The sequence below is a fragment of the Rhinolophus hipposideros genome (genome assembly GCF_964194185.1).
Source record: "Rhinolophus hipposideros genome assembly, chromosome: 8".
Classification (NCBI taxonomy): domain Eukaryota; kingdom Metazoa; phylum Chordata; class Mammalia; order Chiroptera; family Rhinolophidae; genus Rhinolophus; species Rhinolophus hipposideros.
The window spans coordinates 28,114,546-28,137,339 of record NC_138054.1 but is presented as its reverse complement, the minus strand read 5'-3'; positions in this window follow the sequence as shown (position 1 = coordinate 28,137,339).

The window sequence follows — 22,794 nt, the reverse complement described above, 5'->3', positions numbered from 1 at the left end:
GTAGCGTAAAGAATACAGTCAACAATATTGTAATAACTATGTATGGTGTCAGATGGGTACTAGATTTGTTGGTGTGATAGATGGGAGGGGTTTGGGGGCAGGGTGAGAAAGATGAAGGGATTAAAAAGTACAAATTAGTAGTTACAAAAATGTCATGGGGATGTTAAGTAAAGTATAGGGAATATAGTGAATAACATGGTAATAACTATGCATAGTGCCAGGTGCATACTAAGTGAGTCAGGGGAATCACTTCTTTAATTATATAAATGTCTAACCACCATGCTGCACACATGAAATTAATATAAAATAATATTGTATGTGAACTGTAATTGAAAAATTTAAAAAGAGGGGGAGAAAGGTGAAGGGGAAAAAAGAGGTCCAAATTTCCTGGTGTAAAACAAGTAAGTCATAGGGTTGTAAGATTATAGTCAATAATATTGTGATAGTGTGATACGGTGTCAGATGGTTGCTGGACTTATCATGGTAATCACTTCTTTAGGTATATAAATATTGAATAATTTGGTTTACACCTGAAACTAATATAATATTGTATGTTAGCTATATTTTTAATAAAAATCAGCCTACTTAGGGTGGGACAAGTTTCAGGGAACTGCTGCAGTTGTGGCATCAAGGCCCTAAGTATTCTGTGTCATGAACGAGGGTGTTGTTTTGCCTTTTTGGACAAGTGTGTGTGTGTATTGGACAGTTTGGAGATTCTGGCAGTCCTAGAAAGGGTGGAGCTGGGGACTCACCTCAGGGAAGGGAAGGAACAAAGAACACGGGCAGAGTAACTCATCCAACACCAACAGCAGATACACCATTTTCGTCTTGCAAAAATGAAACAAATGTCAGATGAAGAAACTACGTTCAGGAAAGTGAAGTGGTGGAGAACATGGGCTCCTGAGTCAGACTGGCTGGAATTATCGCTACTTGCCCTGCCCTGGGCTGGTTACCAAAGCTGTCTGAGTGCATAGCCAGAGTCTGGCACATAGTAAGTACTTAGTAAATATTAGCTCCTACTTTTCTAAGTAATTTGGAGCAGGAAAGGGAAATCAGAAGTATTTTTCTGAACCTGAACAGAAAGCTATGAAAAAATAGCTTTTAAAACAGCACTAGAATGTAACTCCAAAAGCATAAGCCACAAAAGAAAAAAAATAGATAAATTGGACATCATCAACATTAAAACTTTGTGCTTCTAGGACCTCATCAAGAAAGTGAAAAGACAACCCGTGGAATGGGAGAAAATTTTTGCAAAACAATGTCTAATAAGACATGTCTGAAATGTATAAAGAACACTTACAATTTAATAATAAAAAGATACATAAACTAATTTTAAAAATGGGTACAGGACCTGAATAGACATTTTTCCAAAAAGGATATACCAATGACCAATAAACACATGAAAAGATGCTCAGCATCTTTAGCAATCAGAGAAATTAATATCAAAACTACAATGAGATACCACTCATGATGGCTATCATGAAAATGACAAATAACAAGTGTTAGTGAGGATGTGGAGAAATTGAAACTGTTACACACTGCTGGTAGGAATGTGAAATGGTGTAGCCACTTTGCAAAAACAGTCTGGCAGTTCCTTAAGAGATTAAACATAGAGTTACCATATTACCCAGCAATTCTACCTACTTCTAGGCATATACCCAAGAGAAGTGAAAATATAGAGGGTGCCAAAAAATGTATACACATTTTAAAAAAGAAAAAAAAACTGTATTAAAATTACTCTGATGGTAACACTTTGAGCACCTCTTGTAATTGCAGGAGTCAAAAGTGACTTGTGTTCATCTTTTGTTTTCAGTATATATGGAGTATTACAATTTTACTACAGTTTTTTCCTTTATTAAAACGTGTATACATTTTTTAGGCACCCTCTGTATGTGTCTACACAAAAATTTATACATGGATGTTCATTAGCTGCATTATTTATAATGCCAAGAAGTCCCAAACAATCCAAATGTCTATCAACTAATAAATAAAAAAGAAAACGTGATTTATCCATACACTGAACTATCATTTGACAATAGGAGAAAATGAAGCATTGATACGTCCTGCAACATTTATGAGCTTTGAAAACATGATGCTTAGTGAAAGAAGCCAAACACACACAAAAACCTACATTTTGTATAAATCTATCTATATGGAATGTCCACAATAGGCAAACCTAGATATACTAGAGAAAGTAGTTTAGGCAGCCACTGGGGGTCTTGAAACATATCTCCAGCAAATAAGGAAGACTACTGTACTGTGGAAATGACAGTGTGTGCCTTTGAGTTTCAGTCATAGAAAAGATTGCAGTTTCTATCTTTGTCACTTAGATCACTTACTCAGGGGCAAGGACCCTCAAACAGCTTTGTGGAGAGGTCATGTATAGAGAGGAATTGAAGACTCCTGTCGACAGCCACCCAACATTCCAGCCACAAGAGTGAGTCTTGGAAGTAACTTGGAAGTGAGTTTTTGGTGCTATCTTGGAAGCAGGCCTTCCAGCCTCTGTCAAGCCTTCAGATGACATCAGCCCTGGCTGCAGCCACCTGAGAGACCTCAGTCAAAACTGCGAGCTAAGCTGCTCCAGAATTTCTGAGTCACAGAAATGATAGGAAATATGAATATTTATTGTTCCTTTATATCACTAAGTATTGGGGCAATTAGTTATGTAGCAGTAGATAACTGATACACTTCCTGAGTTTTAGGAAGACTCCTTACAGAAGAAGACTCTGGGAAACACCTGCGTATTAAAAATTTGAAAGACAACAGTATTTTCCTGCACTTCTGTGTCTCAGGAAAGAGAACCAACTCTTAGTGGGAAAGGCACATCAAAACAATGGCCATTTCAAACCCATGGTTTCTGATAGAGTATTCCATATTTTTGGTGCTGTGAGAAATTTGGTATTTCAAAATGTGATTAGGAAGCATATTATATGAGAGAAAAGAAGAGATACATGGGTGAAGAAAAAGCAATCTTCTTGACTATAATAAAGTCGATTACAGAAATTAACTTAGGGTGGTTAAACTCAGCAGTGGGCATAGCAACAGAAAATTTTGCAAAAAGTGAGACAACTCAGCAAGACTATTTGCTAATAATTTATTTTTGTCAAGAAAAGAAAAGCATATCCTTGGTAATGTGCCAATTCTCAACAAGTCTTTCTCTGGGAAAAGAGATAATTCTTTCCAAAGTCTTTGCTCCCTAACTACGGTAGTCATTAGGGCTATTCACAAATATTCTTGTTTTTGTTCCTTTCTGACCTATGTTGGGTTGTACTTTACCACCCACTTGAAGGTATCACCATGTGACTTACTTTGGCCAATGAAATATGAGTGCAAGCTTGGAAAGTCAGGATGCTTCTCCATTTTATCTTTATCCTGTCATGGCAACCAGCCATGCTTCTGCAAGTGGCTGCTCTGTTGGCCTGGGGCCTGGAATGAGGGTGACAGTGGTGTGGAATAGAGTCTCCAGCTTGAGTGTGATAGAGTCAGGTGAATAAAAGATAAATCTTCAAATTTAAGCCACTGAAATTTTAGAGTTAATTGTACCCACAGTATAATCCAGCCTCTCCTGGCTGCAATGCTAATAAAGAACTGAAGTTCATGTTTATCAGTCCCGCCTCCTACACCTCGCTACACTACCACAATAAACCTGAAAGGTGGCTATTATTAACCCTGTTTTATCTATGAGGAACCTGAGAAGGGAAGTAACCTGCCCCAGCTCACTGGAAAGCAGCAGAGCTGGGACAGGAAGCCAGGTTTTCTGAATGTAAAACACAAGTAGAGTCACTAAAGCTGTGCTGGGGCCTCCTATCACTGATTATGGACCAAGGTGACTTTATCCCACTTGATAACTCAGCTGTGACCTCTTCCTGCATTGGTAACTTTTGTATCCTCCTCGTCTCTGCTTTTCTATTTTCTCCAGAAGATGAGCTGTGGGAAGCTTTCCCTCAATCATGTTCCCCCACTTAAAGATAACTGTCACCCTCCCACTTAATGGGGAGGAAACAAATACCTTTGACCCTGAACAACATGGGGAGTTCAGGGTGCCTGTGGGGACAGAGTCCCAGAGAGCAGTTTCCAGCTTTCGGCCTCACATAGAAAGGTGCTGGCTTGGGTAGTAGATGGCCGTCAGCTGTGGCTAGTTGGCCGTCAGCTGTAACCAGTGAGCCATCTGCCACTAATATAACTGCCGTGGCTACGCTAGCAGAAAATGGGGGCTAGCAAGAAGATGGTGGCTGAGCTGGCAAGAGCAGAGTGAGAAGTGCAGAGTGTGGATTGAAGATTGCAGAGAAGCAGGCAGTCGGTTGCGGATCGTGTGGCTCCTGCTTCCTGTGTCTCCAGCCCAGCCGCCAGCAAGACTATAGTGGTATGACTCCCCTACCTATGGCTCCGTGGGTGTTCCTTTTTGGCCTCACCATGTCCTGCGTTCTTATGTGGGGAGTGGGACCAGAGACCCCGCATGACACCCTGCTTGACAGTGCCGAACCCACATAGTCAAAAATCTGAGCATAATTTTTGACTCCTCACAAACCTAACTAGAGTGTCCCTGATGTCTATGGGGGATTGCTTCCAGGACCCTCACAGGTACCAAAATTCACTGATGCTCAAGTCTCCTGTATAAAATGGTGTACAACAATGCATACCGTCGTCCCTTCGCATTTGTAGATTCCCAACCACAGATAGAAAATATTGGTTTTGATCCACGTTTGGTTGAAGCCGCAGATGTGAAACCTGGGGATATGGAGGGCTGACTGTATATTTACTGAAAAAAATTTCATGTATAAGTGAACCCACGCAATTCAAACCCTTGTTGTTCAGGGGTCATCTGTATTTGGTATGCAGCCCCTGAAAGGTGTGCTAAGCATTTTAGATGCATTTTCATTTTATTTAATCCTTACGTGAAACTTGTGGCAGAAGTATTATTAAGTTTATTTTAAAAGTGGGAAACTGAAGCACAGGTCGGTTATGTAAATTGTCTAAGAGATCTTAGTAATTATGGGTGGGAGGATTGATTTCAAACTTGTGTCCACCCGACAACAAACTTCTTCCTCTTTCCCACAAGGGTAGTCCTTGCATCTAAATCCTTAAAGGGAAAAATAAACACAGAGTAGAAGAGGATTAGGACACCCTTCAGCCCATTGGGTTGACTTTTGTCTAGGAGAAGAAGCCTTTTTGTAGCCCAGAGCCTGTGAAGATCCAGAGCCAATCATCATGAAAGAGGAGCCGCCCCCTCCCGCCCCCCCCCCCCAGGTCCTCAGGGTGAATCTGGGAGTGAGATCATCTGGAAATGGTCATTCAATTTCCATCCTTTGATTTGCATAGTGAAAGTGCCCAGTATGTATTTGTTCATAAACGTTAGCTCTCTGAGGGCTTACCAAAGTCCATGGTAGACAAAGGAGGCCTGCACAGCCTCTGGCTTCAAAGCACGCCGGACATGTGACTGGTCCTCCATACAGGCCTGTCTGGAAGCCTTCTCATACTTTTCTGCGCTGCCAAGAATGAGGTACCAACGTCTTCGCCCTTGGCTTCAGTTTTATTCCTGTTTCACTTCTCTCCAAATTAATTGCTCAGATCCCTGTAAGGAGTGAAAAGATGTAATGTTCCTGGGTATTCAGGGACTACATGAGCAGTTATTTACGCCACCTGTTATGTTCAGCTGCCTGGTGGTCGATTTGATATGGTCAGGTCTTAGCTTTTCGTGCTGTGGAAGAATGCCTTCCTTTTCCTTATCTGTAAGGGGAGACCCCAGAGGCTAGGCTGGAAGTTCTCATGACAGGCCAGCTAGTTCTAAGATCTTTTCACCTGGGTCGGTTTCAAATTTAAGCCATGTCTATGGTGGTTGAACAATCAAACTAGTTACTCGTTCAGACGGTATTATTGAAGGCCTTACTCTGTGCCTGGCCCTCCTCTTGGTGCTGCTGACAGAGCAGGGAGGGAGACAGACAAGGTCTTTGGTCTAATCAAAGTTTCATTCCAAGGGGCAGAAAGAGAAAATAAACAAGTAAACAAATGAACATGGTCAATTCAGACTGTGCCCATTGCTATGCATGAAATAAACAAGGTCATGTGATCAGGTGTGAGAAGGGATGGGATTTGTTAGTTTAGATAGGTGGTTATGAAATGCTTCTCTTATAAGAGACTGTCTGAGATTATACTTGAATGATAAGGAACCAGACTGGGAAAGAACATTCTAGTCAGAGGGAGTAGAAATTCTAAGGGTTGTCAGACTGGAGTAATTTTGGGATGTTCAAGGAAGAGAATAAATTTGGGATGATTACCATTCATTGAGTGGTTGCAATGGGCCAGGCAAGCTATGTACTGCTATATATTATTTAATTTTAATTACAATATCCTACATGGTTATTATCTCCAATCTACAGATATACCTTCAGTTCTATTATCACTTGGGGTTCCTTCACCTCCATGATAGCAACCTAGAGAAGGGGGTCTCACTCAGGGATATTTGGAAATTTATGACTGGGATTTACTAGTGTGTTGTAGACAGAGACCAGGAAGGAGAGACATGCTTCAGTAAGTGAGATGGCCCACATGACAAAGAATTGTCCTCATTAGGTGTGATTTTCAAATGTTTCAGATTGAGGTTCATGTAGATGAAAAGCCTGTTATAATCTCAAAATCTAAGATCTAATTCCATTTTGCATACACATATGAAGCTGTGAAATCATAGAAAACCTATATAAATGCCAGTTCCTGGCACAGGGCTCCTAAGCCTTGATCATTTCTTAGGTGATAAAAGCACTACATGAATCTTTCATCCTAATATTTGAACGTTGACTCTTCTTGACACAGATCCTAAATCTCCTGGGATTTCCTGAGTGATGGGAGTGCTATTTGTTCTAATAAGGCAACTCTTGGTGAGCTCCTGGATAACATTGGTATGGGGGCTGGTTTCCAGAAAGATGAAGCCATGATTAGAAGTTTGGAACTTTCAACTACATCCTCCATCCTCTGGGAAGCGAAGAGGGGCTGGAAATTGAGTTAATGATTGATCGTGCCTACATGATAGAGCCTCCATAAAATTCCCCAAAGTATGGAGTTTGGAGAGCTTCCAGGTTGGTGAACATGTGGCGATGCCATGTAAAGTGGCGTGCCATGAGAGCTGTGGGGACAAAACCCCCAAAAAAACAGTTTCCAGGCTCTCGGCCTCACATAGAAAGGTGCTGGCTCGGGTAGTAAATGGCCATCAACTGTGATCAGATGCCAGCAGCTGTGGCTAGTTGGCCGTCAGCTGTAACCCGTAAGCCATTGGCCACTAATATAACGGCTGTGGCTATGCTAGCAAGGAAGGAATGGGGGCTAGCAAGAAGATGGTGGCTGGCAAGCGTGGACTGCTGTTAGGCAGATTATGTAGCTCCTGCTTCCTGTGTCTCCAGCCCAGCCACCAGCGAGAATATATTGGTTTTACTCCCCTACTTATGGCTCCATGGGTGTTCCTTTTTGGCCTTACCGTGTCCTGCGTTCTTGGGCGGGGAGTGGGAGCTGAGACCCTGCACGACAAATGGCGCAGCGAGCAGGGTCCGCCGCGTGACACATGGCGTAGTCGGCAGGATACGGTGCTGGCCAAAGCTTTCCGAAGGGCAGTGGAGCAGTTTGTGCGTATGAAAGCTCAGTCTGAGGAAGACCAGGAGGAGCAGCTGCCGGAGAGCTCGATTCCCGTGGAGGGGTGGAAAGATGTGGATGGTTCCCCAACCAGCAGAGGCCGGAGAAAGCGGAGAAAGCGAAGGTTGTTGCTGCCCTGTGGGCTGGGAACTGCTTGCTGAGGCAGCCTGGATGCGGGACTTGTCCCAGGAGGAAATGCATGCTGAGTTCTCCTTGGGACATGAGGGTGAGGTTAAGGTCTTCCCTCACCCCCAGGACAGCCCTGGCGAATGACTATGGACTATGGGGAATTGCCTTCCATCCCTGATTTAATGGATGCTTGACTGTTTGGGAACATACCACCATGTAGTGGGACTGGCGAGGATGTTTGCTTTTGTGTCTTGACTGGCCGCCATTGATAATATGTAAGCACCTTGATGTGAGCCGCTGTTGTTCCAGCACAGTACCCCGAGAGGCCCAGAGAGAGAGTGGCAGTGCCCTGAGAGCCCTGGCTGAGTCCAGGAAGTCTGGCTGTGTCCAGAGAGAGTGGCAGTGCCCTGAGGCCCTGGCTGTGTCCAGGAAGTCTGGCTGTGCCCAGAGAGAGTGGCAGTGCCCTGTGAGCCCTGGCTGTGTCCAGGAAGTCTGGCTGTGTCCAGAGAGAGTGGCAGTGCCCTGAGAGGCCCTGGCTGTGTCCAGGAAGTCTGGCTGTGTCCAGAGAGAGTGGCAGTGCCCTGAGAAACTCTGGCTGTGCCCGGGGAGACAGGTGGTACCCTAAGAAGCCCAGGAAGTCTGGCTGTGACCAGAAGTACTGTGGTGGTGCCCTGAGAAAAGCTGGCTGTGCCCGGGGAAATAGGTGGTACCCTAAGAAGCCCAGGAAGTCTGGCTGTGCCCAGAAGTACTGTGGTGGTGCCCTGAGAAAACCTGGCTGTGCCCGGGGAGACAGGTGGTACCCTAAGAAGCCCAGGATGTCTGGCTGTGCCCAGAAGTACTGGTGGTGCCGTGAGAAACCCTGGCTGTACTCAGAGAGCCTGGCTGTGTCCAGGATATTGCATTCACCTCCAGGCTCCTTGCACAGGGCCCCTCGCAGAAGACGCTTGTCGCGTAGATTGTGAGGCAAGACCCTGTAGGGGTGGAGTGTGGGGACAAAACCCCCAAAAAAACAGTTTCCAGGCTCTCGGCCTCACATAGAAAGGTGCTGGCTCGGGTAGTAAATGGCCATCAACTGTGATCAGATGCCAGCAGCTGTGGCTAGTTGGCCGTCAGCTGTAACCCGTAAGCCATTGGCCACTAATATAACGGCTGTGGCTATGCTAGCAAGGAAGGAATGGGGGCTAGCAAGAAGATGGTGGCTGGCAAGCGTGGACTGCTGTTAGGCAGATTATGTAGCTCCTGCTTCCTGTGTCTCCAGCCCAGCCACCAGCGAGAATATATTGGTTTTACTCCCCTACTTATGGCTCCATGGGTGTTCCTTTTTGGCCTTACCGTGTCCTGCGTTCTTGGGCGGGGAGTGGGAGCTGAGACCCTGCACGACAAATGGCGCAGCGAGCAGGGTCCGCCGCGTGACAAGAGCGCATGGAAGTTCAGTGCCCCTTCCCACATACCGTGCCCTGTCTTCTCTAGGGGTTCATCTGTATCCTTTATCATACACTTTATTATGTGATACACCAGTAAACATAGGTAAGTGTTTCCCTGAGTTCTGTGAGCTGTTTCAGCAAATGTTCAAATCCAAGGAAGGGGGTCTGAGAAACTCTGATTTGTAGCAATGTCAGACAAGTATAAGGAACCTGGGGACATACTACTTGCTATTGGTATCTGAAGTGGGAGTAGGGTAATGTTGTGGAACTGAGCCCTTAAAGCTGTAGGGACTATGCTAACTTCAGTTAGTATCAGAATTGGATTGAATTGCAGGCCCCTCAGCTGATGTTGGAGAATTGGCTAGTGTAGGAGAAGCATTTAGGAATGCAATCACCTGCTAAACAGAGGGAACATCATACTCTATTTTATTTGGAACTTAAGAAATGTTCACCATTACAGAAAATCACAGTACCTCCTGCAGTGCTAAAGCAATGCTTCTCATTTGCATCACCAGAACGACATAACTGGATCAGTCTACATTTGTAGCTGTCATGTGCAAATATGTCACACAAGAGATTTGACACTCCTTTCAACAGACTTAAAATCCAACACTTTTAAGTTACAGAGATGCATAAAATGTAGTGATCTCATTGAATTTTATGAATAAAAGTTATTTCTAAAATGATTTCATATTATTACCATGCTGCATCTTAACAAATTGAGCACTTAGATAAGACATCTATAAGGTGGAAATTACAAGAGGAAAGGAATTTTATTTATTTGGGGGTTATTCTGAGACTGTCCCCAGGGCTTTCCCGTGTAACTTCTCAGTAACTTCTTTGTTACTGTTTCTTTCTCCTCTAGTTCCTGTTGCCCATCCAAGTGCCTGTCCCCAAGGTCTTTTTAAGTACTCAAGCCTAAATATATGCCTCAAAGCTCAGAGTGATTTCAAGAAAAGAAACATATCCTGTCCCATGTAATAACACATATGCACAGAGAGAAACACTATGTTATGGACAGGACCCAGCTCATCACCATGGATATCAAGAACCCTCAGGTTTTCAATTTTGACATTGTGTAATCTGTTTTACATGATAACACTACTCCAATTAAGTTCCCATTTTCTCTGATCTTACATGAGTAAATTTAGTCTATTACCTCTCTAAACACTAGATTTTATTCCAGTGTACCCCACATCATATTCTTTCATTTTCTTGTGTTGCTTGTGCAGATATTCTTATCACTCTTATTTTTTAAGTCATTCATTATGAAGAAGTGTGAGCCACTGGCTACTTCAGTGTGTCTTGTAATGTAACCTGGCCCAAGAAAAGGCCTCTAATACATGTTAATTTATATTTAAATTGTCACCTTTCACTTCTATGTATTATAATTAAGACTTAGTGCTGAAAACAGTATCCCAGAAAACCACTCGTCTCACACATACCAGGACTGTTGGTCACCCTAGATATTGGTTTTGTTTTTTCCCTCCAGAAATTAGTTGTATTTTCTAAGAATTTAATTTCGTGATGCAAAGGAAGTGTTAAAATATTTGTTGAAAGAAAGCGGTATTGGGTCTGATGGGGTGGAGAACCATTTGGTCTGATGAGGTAGAGAAAACTCTGAGTCACGTGGTGGTTTAAGAATAGGATCTGTTTCTACAGGCTGTCCAAAACGGGGAGCACTCAGGGCTGGGTCCAGCCCTCCTGCATAGATAAGATTTGTACCTGTGAAATGGGGCTGGTGTGTTGGGGTGAGAACGTAAATTACAGGGCATTTGATATCTACATTCCTAGCATTGTCATCCTCCAGCTCATACGTCCAAATTGGTTTATTTTTTATTGTGGGGTTTTTTTTGTTTGAAAAATTATAGAGCAGAAGTTTGTTTGTTTTTTTTCTGCCCTCCCACCTTTTTGGGACACTCCTATTCTCATGCTCCCTAGATCATGTTGAAAACCGTTCCCGAAGAGTCTAGAAGGTAGGAAGTGTAGGTTCCAGCTTCAGACAGACATCGATTCAGATTCCTGCTTTGATGTAACCATTCTGTGTCTAAGCTTTTTTCACTGTAAAATGAAGATGATGATAATCTATCTGCCTCATAGAAGTAATGTGGGGAATGAATAGAAGAAATGGACTAATGTTACTCCTTAGCATGACACATAGTAGATGTCTAATCAATTTTATTTATCATTATTCCTTGTCCTACCCACCTCTGCCTGTCCCAGTAGCAACTTGTAAGCCAAAATTACTTATTTCTCATTTCTTGCCCCTCGTCTTTTATTTCACATGGTTAGGAGGAACGCATTCTTCTCAATGAAGTGATTGATATTAAGGTGAGAGTGACTGATCGACCACCTTCTTAGCAGGCTTTCTACATTTTAAGACTTATTAAGCTCCACCAGAGGATTCTGTATGAGATATTTTCTGAATTAAGGGGAGAGTGGTAGCAGATTTCCCATGCCTCTGTTATGGGCTGAATTATGTTCTCTCAAAATTTATCTGTTAAAGCCCTAACCCATAGCAGCTGAGAATATGACTGCATTTGGAAGTAGGGTCTTTAAAGTGGTAACTAAGGGTATAAGGCTATTGGGGTGGGCCCTGTTCTAACGTGACTGGTGTCCTTGTAAGAAGAGGAGGTTAGGACATAGACATGCGCAGAGAGAAGACATGTGAAGACACAGAAAGCAGACTGCTATCTACAAGCCACAGAGAAAATCCTCAGAAGGAACCAATACTATGGACACCTTGATCTTAGACTTCTAGCCATCAGAACTATGAGAAAACAAATTTCTGTTGTTTACGCCACCCAGTCTGTGGTGCTTTGTTATGACAGTCCTAGAAAACTAATATATACGCTTACTCCTTCAAAGACCTTTTGCAGGTTATAATTCCTGGGACTAAGTCCCAGATAAATTCCCTGAATTCCCTGTTTCTTTTTTTCTTTTTTTTCATCCTTATGCCAAACGCCAGGGCTTCAGTCTATGGGTTCACAATGGGGAAGAAAGCAATGAATATTTATTGAGTTCTACACATGCCAGGCATTTAATCATCATGCTGATTCATAGGTGGCTATCATTACAGATAAGAAAACTGAGAGTCAGGGAGGTCACATAAATTAACTAATTGTTTTTTCAACATCTACACCCGTAGCTATATACTGCGTACTCACTCATCCACGCTTGTGACACATCAGTGAATCAAAATGACTTACTCCCTGCTTTCATAAATCTAATAATTTAGTGGGGAAAACAGATAATATGATAACTTATGAAGAAGAACAACATGTTAGTGGGAGAGCAGATCAGTTTAATTCCATGAATTTACTGAGCCCCTATTATATACCAGACATTGTGCTAACTACTCAGGAAACATCAGTGAGCATGACAGATATGGACTCTGTCCTCATAGAAATTCCATGTGTAGTGGGAAAAGAAGATGTCAAACAAGCCTTACCAATGAGAGAGAGAGATGTTATGAGAGACAACGTCAAGGTTACCTGGGGCATTTAGCCAAGACATATAATTTAGCATGTCTTTCTAGATGTCCAAGAAATCAAGATTGGCCTTCTGGAGGAATTGCTATACTTACTGAGTCTTGAAGAATCAGGTAGCAGTTAACCAAACAGATGTGTGAAAAGCTTTCTTCAGTCAGGCCATTTCCAGTTCAGATAATGCCTTCCTTCCTGGTTCTCTCATGGCTCGTGTCAAGCTGCCATGTTGGCCCTGCTTAAGGCTTGACTTAACAGTCTGAGAGGCTACTGAATCTCCTACTCTTAGGTGTTGTTTTTTTCCCTGCTATTTTTGTTTGCTACTGAATACATCCCTAACTAATTTATTCATTGCCCTACTGTCCTGGTATCAAAATAATAGGAGATTGAAAATTTATACCTTGGTTTTGAAGGATTGCAGGTGCTTCCTATTTTCTGTTTCGTGTCAGAATATACCTGGTTGGAAACTCTTGATATTACCACAAATTTAATCTGAGTCATACTTTTTTTTTAGAGTTGCAAAGCCAGCTATTCTTTGAAGTGCCCTGATTTAAACACCTGGGGCTCTTATATTCTAGTGCTTCATGTTAAAACTGGTCAGAAATATTCAGGGAGTGTCTCCTCCCAATGTCTGAACACAATAAAGATGATGGAGATTAACTTTTAAAAACACAATAGCTGAAAAAAAAAAAAGAAAAAGAGAGAGAAAAGGAAAAAGTGAAGAGAAAAAAGGCAAAATTACAAAAACTAATTTCAGGTAGTGTGTCAGAACATACTTCCTTTTATAAAATCTAGATGAGTGGAAAATATATCCACCTGAGGAAAGACTTTCCTTGAGATAAAAAGTTTCTCCCAATGTCTCCCTTTCTCCAAATATTACATCTTTTAGTCACAGAGAGGTATTTACAAAACAGATCTTCTAAAGCAATCATATTGCCCCACAGTATAATTTCAAAAGTATTTTCTTACTGAACATATCTGCCCCTTTGTTTGTAAGAATCTTTCCCCTTGGAACACAATGTCAGAATTTGTAAAATGTAAAATGAGTGATGGAGAATACAGGAATCTTCTTTTTCTATTTGTTCACCTCCTCTCCTCCCCTCTATTAATGGCCTTTTCACCACTAACCCCTTCAAATCTCTTTAAACACAAAGAGTAAAGTAGACAGGAAACTAAAACATCAGAGTTGAAAAGAGAGAGGTGTCCGTGAGTAGGCAAACATAATAAGATACTGGGTGTGATTTCCCCAGAAGGACTGGGTGTCTCAGCCCACAGAGCTAAACTGCTGGGAAATTTCAGCTCCTAGCTAAACATCCTGTGGCTGCCTGTAAATATCAAGCCCTTTTTATGAATTGTGGCCCTGACCTTGGGCAGAGCTGCATCTGGGCTCCCCTGGAATTCCCTGACTCACTGCTGAGGTAGCTGAATGAGGGTGGGACACTGGACCAAGTACAGTGATCTTACTGTTAAGCTCATCAGGTCTCTGCTTAAACACAGGAGGAAAGAGAGAGCGTGGCTCTTGAGATATGTCTGTATCAGGCCTCCTGTCCCAGATCAGAAACCTGGGCCCTGTTCGAGTAGACTCAGATTGCTCATATTTTAGGTGGTCTCATAAAATGTACTGAAACACAGTGAAAAAAAAATTATAATTTATTCATAAAAACAGTTTTCCAAAACACACTGCAAACTGGAATGTCTTGGTCCAGCAGAGACTATCTACTGAATTCTGCTGACTGAGATGGGTCCATGCAGAGCCACATGGGGTAGGAAGATTAAATAGGGGAGCAGGAAAAGTAGAAGCAAAGTTTTGATATGTTCTTTTGAGAAGAATACAGGAAGGGCAAGCAAGGGGTGATAGGGGAGCGGGGAAAGAGATGAATCATGCTTCTCTATATTTGGCTAATTCCCTCACTGACATTGGCAGATAGGACTGCTGAATCCAGGTCCTGGGGTCCTGGCTTTCCTCTTCTAGGGATTTTCATTCTCTGCTAATTAGGACACTGGGGAAACTGTCATGATAATTATAGTGTCTAGTCTTGGGGAACCATGTGAAGCAGTAAGAGAATATTTAATTGCAGCGTTGAGAAGACATATGAAGGTGACAGGATTTTGAAAGTCTTCTCTAAGAACAATGCAACACTGAGCTGTGTTTCTTGAGATTGCCCTGACGTTGTCTGTTAGCTAAGAGGAATCTTCGGTGTTTTGTCTTAACATTTTGTGTTGTCGAAATATTCACTTTCTTAGTGATAGGATGCATGCTGAAGAAAAAGGACTACTATATATATGAAACTTTCTTTTACGTAAACTTAATGGTAACCACTCAAAAAAAAAATCGAGAATGGAGACATGTAACATAAAAAAAGAGGAAAATGAGGGGAAAAAAAATCATAGAATGCCACCAACTAAAATAACAGACAGAATCACAGAGGTAAAGAAGCAATGGAGACACTGAGCTCCCAGAAAACAAAAAATAAAATGGCTAGAGAAAATCCTTATGTATAAATAATCACCCTAAATGTAAAAGGACTAAACTCACTAATAAAAAGCCACAGAGTAGCAGATTGGATTAAAAAAACAACCAAAAAAGCAAAAACAAAAAAATACCCAACCATATGCTGCCTTCAAGAGATACATCTCAGCTGCAAAGACAAATATAAACTCAAAGTGTTTATATTTTGGATATAATAAAAAGTGTTGGATATAAAAAAAAGTTTGGATATAAAAAAAAGTGTTTATATTTGGATATATATTTATATATCCACGCAAATGGCTTCCAGAGAAAAGTGGCTGTATCCATGTATCTGATGAAACAGACATTAGGATAAAAAAGATAAAAAGAGTCAAAGATGGACATTTCATAATGATAAAGGGGACAATACAATAAGAAAACATAACACATCAATATATATGCTCCCAATCAGGGAGCACCAAAATATATAAACCAACTACTAACAAAACAAAAGGGAGAAACTGAAAAAAACAAAATTATTGTAGGGGACTTAAACACACCATCATTCAAAAAGAATATGAATAAGCAGTATTAAGAGGGAAATTTATATCATTACAGGTCTATCTCAAAAAACAAGAAAAACCCCAAATAAACAAATAACATTGCATATTAAAGAACTAAAGAACTAGAAAAAGAAGAACAAATGACATCCAAAGCCAGCAGAAAGAAGGAAATAATAAAAATTGGAGCAGAAAATTAAATGAAATAGAGAACAAAAGGACAATAGATTGTATCGTAATTCTATTCTTAATTCTTTTGGGAACCTCCACACTGCCTTCCATAGCGGCTGCACCAGTCTGCATTCCCACCAACAGTGTATGAGGGTTCCTTTTTCTCCACAGCCTCTCCAACACTTGTTATTATTTGTCTTGTTGATAGTAACCATTCTAACTGGTGTGCGGTGACATCTCATTGTGGTTTTTATTTGCGTTTCTCTGGTAATTAGTGATGTTGAACATTTTTTCATATGTCTATTTGCCATTTGAATGTCCTCTTTGGAGAAATGTCTCTTCAGGTCCTCTGCCCATTTTTAAATTGGATTGTTTGTATCTACCTGAAAAATTTGAAAACATTTATCCATAAAGATATATGTGCTCTTATGTTCATTGCAGCTTTATTTGTGGTGCCCAAGACATGGAGATGACCAAAGTGTCCTTTGATAGATGATTGGATAAAGAAGATGTGGTGTATATACACAATGGAATACTACTCTGCCATAAGATGAAATACTGCCATTGGCGACAACATGGCTGGATCTTGAAATTATAATGCTAAGAGAGATAAGTCAGACAGAGAAAGTTGAGAACCATATGATTTCACTGATATGTGGTATATAAAACTGAAAGAACAAAGGAAAAAGACAAACAAATGAAGAAACAAAAACTCATAGACACAGACAATAGTTTAGTGGTTACCAAAGGGTAAGGGGGGAGAGGGGTGGTAGATGAGAGTAAAAGGGATCAAATATATGGTGATGGAAGGAGAACTGACTCTGGGTGGTGAAAACACAAGGTGAGATATAGATGATGTATCACAGAATTGTACACCTGAAACCTATGTAACTTTACTAACAATTGTTGCCCCAACAAACTTTAATTAAAATAAAAGACAATAGAAAAAAATTAATGCAACAAAGAGCTGGTTCTTTGAAAAGATTAATAAAATTGACAAACCCATGGCTAGACTCACTAAGATAAGAAAAGACCCAAATAAACAAAATCAGAAATGAAAGAAAAGTTACCACGGATGCCAAAGAAATACAAAGGATCATCCAAGAATACTATGAAGTATAGACTATACGCCACCAAATTCAATAACATAGAAGAAATAGACAAATTCTTAGAAACATATAGCCTTCCTAGGCTGTATCACGAAAAACTGGAACATCTAAGTAGACCTATCAACAGTAAGGAAATTGAAACAATCATTCAAAACCTCCCCAAAAGCAAAAGTCCAGGACGGGATGGCTTCACTGGTGAATTCTCACACATATTCAAAGATGATTTAATACCTGTCCTCCACAAACTCTTCCAAAAAATTGAAGAAGTAATACTTCCTAAATCATGAGGCCAGCATTACCCTGCTATCAAAATCTGTTAAGGATAACACAAAAAAAGAAAACTACAAACCAATATCTCTGATAAATACAGACACAAAAATCCTAAATGAAATACTAGCAAATTGAATACAACAATACATTAAAAAGATTATACATCACGATCAAGTGGGGTTCATTCCAGGGGCACAAGGACGGTTCAACATACACAAATAGGTCAATGTGATACACCACACAAACAACATAAAGGATACAAATCATATGATCCTATCAATAGATGCCCCCAAAACATGTGACAAGATACCACATCCATTTATGATTAAAACAATAAAATGGGTATAGAAGGAAAGTACCTCAACATAGTAAAAGCCATATATGACAAACCCTCAGCTAATATCATGCTTACTGGTGAAAACCTGAAAACTTTTCCTCTAAGATTAGAAACTAAAGACCTAAACATAAGAGCTGAAACTATAAATTGCATAAAAGAAAGCATAGGTATGCAGTGTGATCACAAAATATGGTGAATGTTTAAATAATAATAAAAAATGTATTACAGTAAAAAACACATTGCCTCTAATCCCCCTCAAAATACCCGCTCTCGCTTTGAACACACTTATTTCATCGTTATTGCCACTTTCTGAAGCAGTTCTGGAAGTCCTCTTTTGTGAGTGTCTTCACTTCATCCTCCATCATGACAATGCTCCATGTTACACATCACTTCTGGTACTGCAATTTCTGTCAAATAAAACATTGAGGTTTGTCCTCATCCACCTTATTCACCAGATCTGCCACCTGTGACTTCTGGTTCTTCCCTAAAGTCAAAATTACCATGAAAGGAAAACATTTCGAATTGATTCAGGGCATCCAGGCAGCCACAACAGCGCAACTAAAGACGCGAAAGAGGGCTTCCAGAACTGCTGAAAGCAAAAATAAATGAATGGGACTATATTAAACTAAAAAGCTTCTGCACAGCAAAATAAACCATTAACAAAACAAAGGCTACCAACTGAATAGGAGAAGATATTTGCAAACAACAAATATCTGATAAGGGACTAAAATCTAAAATACATAAAGAAATCATATAATTCAATAACAAAAAAACAAACGATCCAATTAAAAAATGGCAAAAGACCTGATCAGACACTTCTTCCAAGGAGACAAACAAATGGCCAACAGATACATGAAAAAATGCTCAACTTCACTAACTATTAGACAAATGCAGATCAAAACCACAATGAGAGACCACCTCATACCTGTTAGAATGTCTGTTATCAACAAGACAAATAATAGCAAGTGTTGGAGGGCTTGTGGAGAAAAAGGAACACTTCTAACTGCTGGTGGGAATATAAACTGGTACAGCTACTATAGAAACAGTATGGACGTTCCTCGAAAAATGAAGAATAGAATTACCATATGACCCAGCAATCCCTCTTCTGGGTATCCACCCCAAAAAATCTGAAAACATTTATCTGTAAAGAGATATGTACCACTATGTTCATTGAAGAATTATTCATGGTGACCAAGACATGGAAACAACCAAAGTGTCCTTCAATAGATGAATGGATAAAGAAAATGTGGTGTATATACACAGTAGAATATTACTCTGCCATAAGAAAAGATGAAATAAAAATAAACTATATTGTTGCTTCTTTATGTAATTAATTTTATTTAAATATAGTTTATATACAATAAACTGAAATCATAAAAAGTGTACAATTCCAGTTTTGACAAAAGTATCCACCCATGTAACTGATACCACAATCAAGCTATATAACCTTTCTGTCACCTCAAAAAATGTCTTCATGTCCCTTTATAATCACCCTTACCCTGGCCCCAGGCAACTAATCTGTTTTTGTATATTAGTTTACAATTTCTAGGATTTTATATAAGTGGAATTATACAGTATGTACTTTTGTGAGTCTGGCTTCTTTTGCTTAGCGTATTATTTTGAGATTCATCCCCATATTTGCCTGCATCCATAGTTCTTCTCTTTTTATTGCTGAGTAGTATTCCATTGTATAGATGTACCACAATTTGTTTTCCATTCACTTGTACCACGTGTGGATTGTTTCCAGTTTTTGGCTGTTATGAATATAGTAGCTATGAACATTTGTGTAGAAGTCTTTGTGTAGACATATGTTTTCATTTATATTGGGTATGAACTTTATAAGAAACTGCCAAACTGTTTTTCAAAGTAGTTGTGCCATTTTACATGCCCAAAAGCAGTGTGGTAGAGTTCTAGCTACTCTATATTTTTGCGAATATTTGATTTATTAGTCTTTCTAATTTTAGCTATTCTATTGGATGCATAATAGTACATCATTATGGCTTTAATTTGTATTTCCCTGATGCCTAATGGTGTTGAGCATCTTTTCATGAACCATTTGTATATCTTATTTTGTGATACATCTGTTGAAATATGTTGCCCATTAAAAAAAATAATTAGGTGTCTTCTTATTACTGCATTGTAAGAGAAACAAATCCTTTGTCAGATGTAGGCATTGCAAATATTTTCTTACAATCTGTGTCTTGCCTTTTTACTTTTTAAATGGTGTTTTCCAAAGAGCAAGTATCTTTAATTTTAATAAAGTCCATGAGTTATTTTATTGAAAAGAAAAGAGAGAGAATAAATTGTGCTTAGTGTAGTTTTTGCAGAGTCATACAATATTCAATTCCTTGGAAATTGTCAACTATGTGTTAGTTAGAATATTGGATTAAGCAAAACACCCCTTTTCCTTATTGCCTTGGGTAACAGAATTTTCTACATTTACCAGTGTCCTCGTGCAGCAACTCTGAAATTTAAATGCCATTTTAAACCCCTTTTAAAAATGTGACTTAATTGGTAAATTGATAAAATAGAAAATTGTGAATATGTTAGATCTCTGCTCACCATTTAAATCGGAATACTTTTTCCCTAAATAAGTGGTCTACAAAAGTTTGTTAAGAGTTAAAGTGAAAACATATTTTGAGTGTTTACTTTGTGTCAGGTGCTGTGCTAAATGGATTATTTTATCTAATCCTCACAGCAAGGACTCTATGAATTGGTCACCATTGTTATCCTCACTTTGTTGATGAAAAAACTGTTCAAGTTCACTCAACTTACTCCAGAGCTAGGATCCAAACCCCAGGTGTATGTGTGCCTATATGCTTTATACACCCCACTTTTCACTCATTCTGTGAGTTTCTTTTGGTGCATTAAAAGAGATCTATTATATGTCAATGATATGATTAACCTAGCAATGTTACTAAATTGTTGCACCCTAAGATTATTTACTACCCAAGCCATATTCTGATTTCCCAACATGTTCCCCAGTATTTTAACACCAGTATTTAATACCTATTAATATAATTGCCATGCTATTAAGAGGTTCACAATAACCAGCTATTGCATCTCAACCACATAGTCTTTACTTTTAAATAGCTTTTATATGGTTGTCTCGTCAACTGTATTTAGGCATTTGCTGTTTTTGAGGGTAAACTATTTTGAGATTTTCTAATATTCATTTTAGCTTCAAACACATTTTTTTTTCTGTGTAGAGACTTCATTTTTAAACTCACATCTGTCAATATTCTTAAATAAAAAATTAGAAGTTTCTAGTATTGAAACTTCTAACTCTCTGGCAAAGTGTAGCTCAAAAGACAAGAATTTGGAAAAATAGAGAGAAATTGCTAAGGGAAATGAGGGCTTTCCCTCATAAATAAGACATTTTGCTGAGTCACAGCTGTCCACCTTCATTTTCAGATAGATTAATAAGAATTAGTGAAGGCATGCAGAGTTGAGGTCTCAGGGCATCACAGAATTGGCTTCTTGGAAGGGACAGTGCATTTGGACGGTGCATTTTCAACAGGAGATTCAGAGGGGTGGTTATAGCATGATTTTTGATGATTGAATATAGCTTTGTTATTAGGGTCTTAAGCTGCATCCTCCAGAAGTACTCTAATAGTTGCCCTGGGGGACAACTTCTGAGTAGAGTTATGGAAGCCAATTGTAGGACATAGATTAGGACCTCTTCCTTATTACTTTGTGCTTTGAAAATTAATAGTCAAATATACTGTGAATATTTTACTTTCTCCTCTCTAGTTTCCTTAAGCAAAAACAACAAAGAAATGAAAGGGTATGGAAGAAAATTCCTTTTACCTCACATCAATTACTGAACTAAACATCATAAAATTATGGCCTTTCTTTAGTAATTTGTATCAGAAGGAATATTTTGGTGATAAAACTTTGGGGACAATAGTGTACTATGTAAATAGGAAAAGTTACTACCCCATGTAAGAGTGATTCCTGGGCCCAGGGTACATATTTTGTCAAAACAACTAGAGCCAGACCATTCCGTCTGTGTTCTCCCTCTCCCAGGCATGTTTGGGGTAAGTGGAGGAATGAAGGGAAAAGGGTAAGTCCCCAGAGTTAGTGAGTTTTGTTCACTGATCCCAGCCAGGGCAAGTAGATTCCTGGAAAAAGCAGGGAGAGGCCCCTTCCCAGGTACAGTCATCTTCTCTTAATCCATCCTGCCCTTCTCTCTATACCTCTTTTCAGAATTTCTGAAAAGCATGTCATTGGAAGGGAGAACAGTGTTGAAGAGCAAGAAGAAAAGCCCTGTTTAAGACTCAGGATGAGATGTGTGTCAGAAAGCTCCTTGGGTTAACCTTACTCATTTTCTAGTCTTATTGCTTCCATTTATTAGATGAGTGGTCTTGGATGAGTACCTTCACTTCATTAGGCTTTGTCCCCATGTGAAAAGTCAGAGGTTTGGATTAGAGCTGGAGGATCTGGGAATGCCTTTTGAGACTTGACGAAGGTGACTCACTTGTGATTCTTTCAGTTCCACTTGCCTCATCCAAGACAAGCAAATCAGTGTGTGCATTTTGGCGGGGGAAAGGGGTCAGTTAGAAAAGATCCAAGGACCTTTCTTTTAAAACAGCTCATTTTCCTACAATCAAGTGTTTCTTTAAAAACAAGTATAAGAGGATTGAATCGATCAGAATAAGGTGCTTCTAGAAATACCTAGTGGCAGTAAGGCCACTGATTGATCAAATGCAGTACGTATTTCTCCTTAAGGACTGACTATATATCGGCCAGAGTACAACTCCATAGGCATTTCCTTCCTTTGAGCCAGATCTCAGCTTGTCGGTTCTTAGTAAGGACTGAGATGAAACTGTATGAAAGGTGAAGAAAGCTTATCTTTCAAGAAGGAGAGTGAGGCTTGCCTCCCCGCCTATGAATCCACTGAAATAAAAGTAAACAAGTGCAAACAAAAGTGTGTGATGGGAAGGGGTAGAAACCCATGGACTGGAGATTTCAACAAACTTCTAAAAGAGAAAAAGTAAAAGGGGAGAATTAATGATTGAATGGGGCAGAAAATGCCACAGGTTAGACTCACAGGGTAAAATGCCAATTAAGAACTTGAGAAACAACAAATTCTGAACAATAAAGTCACAGACCACACATGAAAAAAAACGACAACCCCGCATGAATACAAGCAGTTAATAGAGTGTAAGAAAAGGCAATCCGTTTGACCTTGATGCTCTAAATAGCCTCATTTGAGAGACCCTGACGTTGTAACATTGGAT